Source organism: Microtus ochrogaster, linkage group LG1 (genome assembly GCF_000317375.1).
Source record: "Microtus ochrogaster isolate Prairie Vole_2 linkage group LG1, MicOch1.0, whole genome shotgun sequence".
Classification (NCBI taxonomy): Eukaryota; Metazoa; Chordata; class Mammalia; order Rodentia; family Cricetidae; genus Microtus; species Microtus ochrogaster.
The window spans coordinates 42,168,949-42,175,707 of NC_022027.1; the positions used below are offsets into that span (position 1 = coordinate 42,168,949).

General features: G+C 44.7%; 1 protein-coding gene across 2 annotated transcripts in view; it reads left to right on the forward strand.

The window, feature by feature from the left end:
• Window positions 1-6: 6 nt before the first annotated feature.
• The window catches only part of Slc4a4 (solute carrier family 4 member 4), a 329,959-nt gene continuing 323,206 nt past the window's right edge, over window positions 7-6,759 (forward strand). For both annotated transcript variants that reach the window (XM_013350885.2, XM_005359460.2), the window contains exon 1: window positions 7-132. The gene's annotated coding sequence lies outside the window, so the exon portion shown is untranslated. The remainder of the gene's footprint in view (window positions 133-6,759) is intronic.

Consider the following 6,759-nt stretch of genomic DNA (forward strand, 5'->3'; position numbering starts at 1 on the left):
GCGGGGCAGAGCTTAGGTGGCGGCGGCTGCCGAGGTGGCGGCGAAAGCGGCGGCGGCAGCAGCGGCGGCGGCCGCTGCAGCCACACACTCAGTCGCCAAGCTGGAGGAGCGACGGAAGCCCGACCCCAGGAGGTGAGTGGCCGGAGCGGCGGCGGGGTGGGTCGGCCACGTCCCCAAGCCTAGCCGGCGCGGTGGGCACTGGGTGGCGGGCGCGGGCCCCAGGGACTGGTCCCGCAGGGCGATCTGACGGCCTCGGCGGCGCGTCCAGGGAGGAACACAGGGAGAGAGAGAGGTCAGTGGCGGGCCGGGCATCTCCTGTGCTGGGTGCCCGCGAAGTGTGAACGCTGCTGCTGTTGCTGCGGGAAAAAGTACTTTTTATTCCGTCTTAGCGTTCAGATGACAAGTTTGGGTGGTTCTATTTTCCCCCTACTGCATAGCCGCCTGCACGTAACCGGGCGTTGTTGCCACGACTGTGGGGCCAGTGGACGCCCCGGCTAGGCTCGCGAGCAGTGACACTTGTGTTCTCCTGAGCCCGAGTGGTCATAGTGTATCTGGGGACCTGTCTGAGGGGGGACACACCTCCAGATCTTTAAGCTGGGGAGGCTGAGGAAACAGTGCCATCGAGGCCGCGATCCCCACTCCTCTGTCCGCTCTGGGATCGGGCACTCGCGTTTTTGCTTGGCACGCCGGAGGCGGGGGTGAGTCAGGCAGATTCACTGCAAGAGGTACACACATTTATTTGCAAGGGGGAGACAGAGGTTAAACTGGGATTTCTGTTGGCCGGCGACAGCGGAGCTCTCGCTCAGGTACTGGGCAGCGTGTGCATCTTGGCAAGGGCAGGTGATTCTTTTCTTAAGTGCTTTTCAGTCTTTGCCCGTCTGTTAATAACAGCTACTGAGCGACAGCGGCTAACTGCAGCAAGCTCCATAAGGAGGAAAGTTCTCCGAGAACAAAAGGGGGAAAAAAACCCCTCAACTTGAGAACCGCCAAGGAAGCATTTCTGCACCGGCCCTAGCACCTCCGGGTTCCCTGGAAGTGTGGAGTTCTGCCTTCCCTCTCTCCAGAAGGCCCCACCTTCTCAGCGTGATTGCCCGCAGCAAGTTCTTCCAGTCTGAAGCTGAAAAGCTGAAAGCTCTCTTCTCTCCTCCTTTGCACTCACTTCTCTCTCCTCTTTCACTTTAGTGCCAGACAGACTCACTCCTAGTGAGAACTCCCTGACACAGGGCTACACTAACACCAGCTCAGATCCTGGAAAGGCGCCACACTGCACCTAGCTTCCTTTCTTTACCAGGGACTTCGGGTTGCAATATTACCTACATTGAAGTGTGTCTTGCTCATTGGTGCTCATTTTCATTGGTATCTGGATAGATTCTCCGTGGAAGCCAGACCAGTACTGGACGGCTTCAAGACTCTTCAGAAAATTAAAAGTTTCTAAGAACTCTAGTCCTTGTGTCCAGCACATTAGCATTAAATACTTTCCAGTCATTGCTGTACTTAGACTGGAGTTATTTCTACTTTATTCAAAGGAAGTGTGTATTTTTTTAAAGCTTTCATAACTGAGAAAAACTTTTACTTTCATTTTAAAGTTAAATCTAAATAGGATTCTGATCTCCTATGTGGTAAAATAGAACGATTTTACCTTTATATCCAAGTGTAGGCAAGATGACAGAAAACTTCCTTAGGTAGGATGGGAAACTTACCAGTGCTGTGAATTCTTGGGGCATAAGGCATTTCTACAGATGGCATGAGAGACAGAAAATGGGATATTTTTTTGGTAGTGTTGGGTATATTTGAGAAAGCAGAAACCTTCAGCCCTTTGTATTAGTTTTACAGCACAGACATTTCAATATCATTTTCTGTTTGGAAACATACAAACATACAAAGCCTGTGAGTCTTTCAGGTGCTCAGAAGTATGCTCAATTTATTGTTGTATTTCTTTTAGTTCACTTTTTCAACACACAAAAGCTTGCAGCTTTTGCATGCCAGGGCCATTCTTTTAAATGATTAGAAGACTTTTGGATTTATAGAAATAGTGTATAAAAGGAAGACAGGCAATTGCAGTAGAGGAAAAACATGCTAGAAACCAGGCAACCTTTGGGACATCTCCCAGCACACCCTGGTGGTAATCTCATTTTTCACTGAGCTCTGGCAAGCACAATTTGAAGATTCTGATCTCTTGTTCTGATAACATGCATGATAGTCTGGCCATAGCTCACATCTTAAAGGAAAAGACAGTACTTAAAGAGGGAAGGGAAGCACACTCTGCTGGTGAATCATCACAGATAATCAGGTTTCCCTGCCTGCCTCTGAGAGCACTGCAGTCAGTGAGGACCTGCTATTGTTAGGGAGCCAGTCCTAGGAGAATTCCCTGCTCCTGTGTGTGGCAAGGGCACTCCGTCAGCCTGTTCCTTGGCATTCGTTTTAGACAGTAGGAATAAGCCTGGGTCTGCTGCATAATCAGGTCTGCTTTGGAAAGAACAAGTGAGGAACAGGAAAATCTAATGATGATTAAAGTTTCCAAGTTTTTTTTTTTATTGCAAAATAGAAGGAATCAGGATATATGAATGACTGATTAGCCAGAGGAAGCTGTAAGCAGAACACATATCTTACCTGATGTTGTTTTTCAGGACAAGTTAAGACCCATGAGATTTGTTTTTAATGTAGTGTCCTTCAGCAGAATGAATAGATAAGAATATCCAGGAATCAAATAAAACTTTACCAAACTAGATATTACTACTTTTGCATATGGGAATTTTAGGGTATAAATGCTGTTTCTTTGATGTCAGGTCAGGGATGAGTTGTATATGGATCATTTTTGCCTAGCTCTCAATATTTGCACACTCAGGACATTTTTGTCATGAACACTTGTGTCCTAGAAGGTAGTTCACATATTCACCACTACGTGTCTTTAGCTAGTTTCCAGCCGTAGATGTGGACAGTCTTGTACACAGCACTGTCTAATTTGCAGACTTATACACAAAAACATACACATTCAGAGGTTACATTTTATCTCAAGCCACATTCACTGCTGCCATAGTGACTCTGAGGCGGTGACATCTCTCTGGCCCCTGTAGTGCAATGACAACTAAGACACCCAAAGGAGGGTGAGGGTCGAATGATGGTGCTTTTATTTACCTGCTACGAAAGGAACTGAGAAAGTTTATTTTTCCAGTCTTCTACGTGATGCTTACAGTGCTGTTTTCTTAGTAATGATGTCTTTATTTCTTCTGAAGTAGGTTGATGAATTAAACAAAAGATAGCAGTATAAATAGTCATAATAGTAATAGTGAAACCCCCTTCATCTGTTGCTTCTGGGAGCCAGACATGGTCTATCTTCCCTGAAAATGAAGTAGATATAAGGGTTAGGTATTGTGCTTACTTAAAAACCAAAACAGAGAACTGTACCAAAAAAAAAAAATATCCTGAAAAGTTATTGGTGGAGGTTGGAATGCATGCTCCATCTGCTGAATGCTGTTACATCTCCTTCGAATGACTACGGTGAAGGGGAATGAGTTTGGGTTATTTTAGTCACAGAGGAAGAGGGCAAAGCAGATGCAAGTTTATTCTGCTAAGATGAGCTTTTCCGTGGCCTTCCAGAGCAGCAGTGACCAAAGCTTTCAACTTTGAGGTTCTGGGTTCAGCAATGCTAAAGGTTTCCAGTTTGGGTGTGTCAGTTTTAGCTTGGGAGCTAAGTTCATTTTCATGGAGAATTACACAGAAGTAAGTTACATGAAGTTAAGACTTTGAAGGACATAAGTAATCAAGAAGTGACATCTTGAGTTTTATTTTCTTCTTGCTTTGTTGAATTTGTATTAGAAAGCTTTAAAAAAAGCTCTAGATAGAATTTCTGGGATACTTTTGGGAGGCATTAAAATAAAACAATCAGAAATGCCTAAAGAGAAAGGGCTACATTGTGTTGAAACCTGCTCTTTTTTGAGTGGCATAAATAAGGAAGTTTTTCCTAATGTCATTACTAGGAAGCACAGCATTCTTTTTTGCTTTGGCAACTATACTGCCTGATGAATAGCTTGCTCTATGCTATTTTCAGATGGGTAAACTTGAGGGGTCTGGACTTCTCTATTAATTAATTCTAGCCTTGCTTTAGAGATCTGGTGATTGATGGGATCTAGTACTATGGCTGTTTGTTTGGCATGCTCTGTTCGCCAGCAAGGCTGTGAGCAGCCAGAGGGAAGGCTTATATTAAAGGGGGCTCTGTGTCCCTCAGGAGATCCCTAGAGTCCGCAGATGTGAAGCATCTTTGAGTTATTGTCATACGACCTCTGATATCACAGCCAACCGTAAACAAGAAAGTAGAGCACGGAGCTGGGCAGATGTTGTGCTACGTAGGAGATGCTGAGCCCAGTGTGTGGACCACCTGCTAGTAAAGGAAGGTGAACAAGAGACCACAAGCAGAACTAAAGGCTAGAACCTCGGACCTGATGGTGTCATGTATAGCCCCCTCCCTCCTCTCCCCGCCTCTCTTCTTTTCTCTATTTTCTTTCCCCTTCCTCCTGCCTCATCCATTTAAGTTTTTGCTGATTTGCAACATGTAGTCAGAACATCGAAAATGTCTCTAAAATACCAGCGAACAGCTCAACTCGAGTGAATACAGGATGCAAGCCAATGACAGGCTCGGAAGTCTCCTATTCCCATCATTGTAAGCTATGATTTCCCTCAACAGTAACTTCTTACTTCTGGGGCTGTAGGTCACTTTTACCTGTTACTCAGCTTTCCATGAGTCAACCACGTGGTATGTACTTGTGGGTCTGACCCCTTCTGCTGACTGCTGTATTTAGGAGATTCACCCTTGATTTGTGCGTAGCAAGTTTGTTTATCCTCATAGTTGGAAGGAGTTTTACTTTTGTGGACGGGCATGGCACATTATCTGTTTCATTCTTGATGGATACTTGGGTTGTTTTCAGTATCGTCTGTTACGGATCGTGTTGATATGGGTGTTCTTGAGTACATCCTTTAGAAATGTGGAAAACTCTGTGTGTGTTGAATTCATTTGTTAGATTTGGTTTAGAAGATGGCGTCTTCCCTCAAAGTTGATACAGATTCATCCTCCTACTGGCATTGAATTAAAGTCTTCCATAAACATCCTTATGAATAGTAGACCTTATGTGCTTTATACATTTTCCCTGGTTTGTATAGATACATGAATAGATCACATCATGGATTTAGCTTCATTGTTGAGTGTGATTTTTCAAATATTTATCAGTTATCACATTGATTTATCTATTTATTATTATTTTATTACTATTTATTTTTTGCTCCTAAAGTTTCTGCCTAACATTATCTTTTGTAAGGAAGGCTTTAATCCTGGAAAGTTAGCTCCATTCATTTGTTTAGCTAATCAGGCAAACTCACTCATCAGTGCTGTCATCTACTAAGAACACCCAGTAAAGTATGTAAAGAGATGAGGAACATTTGAGCTGGACTGTTCCAGTTGGTAGGATTTCCTGTTCTTAGAAACAAACAAACAAACAAACAACAACACCACCCAAAAAACCAAACCAAACCAAAAATCAGCCTAAATTCCAGCTTACAACCAGCACTCAAAAGCATATAGAGTTTGCCGTGTGCCGACAGAATCTCCACACAGCAGCCTCATGTCTTGTAATGCCCTGCCCAGTGTTGGACCGAGAGCTGCCTTCAGAGGATACCGGAGCTGAAGACTTTACATCTCTTACTCTACTCATGGTTTGATTTGGGGAATTTAAAAAATTGCCAGGTTTAATTTTTTTCCTTTACCAAAGTGACTGTAGAACCCAGTCCACAGAGGGGTTTCCAGGCAGCGCCAGAATGAACTTTATTAAACCCGTTCAGAACCTTACATGTGTCTGCTCTTATTGTCATCGTGTTCTGCTGCAGTGCTTTCTGTTCTGGACTTGAACGGGGCCAGCACGGAGAGCAGTTGCTGGCACATTAATAAACGTTTGGCTGAGTGAATGAACAACACATTTCATTATCTCTCTTAGGTGCTTACCCCGAGTAACTCAAACTGTTCCTAAGACTTCCACTTCCTGTCGCCACAGCTGACTTTTGAACAGGGTTCATCAAACACTCGGTTGGAAGTTGAGTCTCACAGCCAGCAGTTGGAGATCACCCATTTCATTTCATGGGTCATCTGTGTCCCGCGTGACACACACCAAACCTAAAGCACCCCTGAAAGCGGGTTATACTGCTGTTCACTCCATGGATGGTTCCCCCAAAGCCTACACACTCTATATTTTCAGCTTCTGTAATTAGAGTTCTAGGCAGCACACTGCCAGGTCTGCTCTACTGGCTCCTCCAGTTCCGATTCGTTGGAAGCCATGTTCCACACAGAATTGAACGGCGAAGGATGAAGATTATCTGAAAGCTGGAGCTTGTGAAGAACCTTTTCCACTCTGTGTGGTTACAGAGTTTCTCGGAGATGCTGCCTGTAACGCTGAAGTCAAGGTGCCGCGTACACCTCCGCCAGCCAACACCGTGAACGGGCAGCTCTGGCTCTTGCCTCTCATCAGTCAGCGAATGGGTTGACTTGGAGACCTTTCCTTTTGCCTGGAAGGTGGTCTAGCGGAATGCTTTTTTATTTTAGTATAAATAGAGTTAAAATTTGTGTGTGTTTCTTTTGGAGGATCATGTGGTGGGCGCTCTTAACCAGTGGTAGGTTTCACTTTGCAACTCAGGCTGGTGACACAAAGACTTGGGTTTTGTGTGGATGTCTGATTACATTTTGTTACCGCAAGGCTGTTTTTCTTTCTCTCTTTCTTT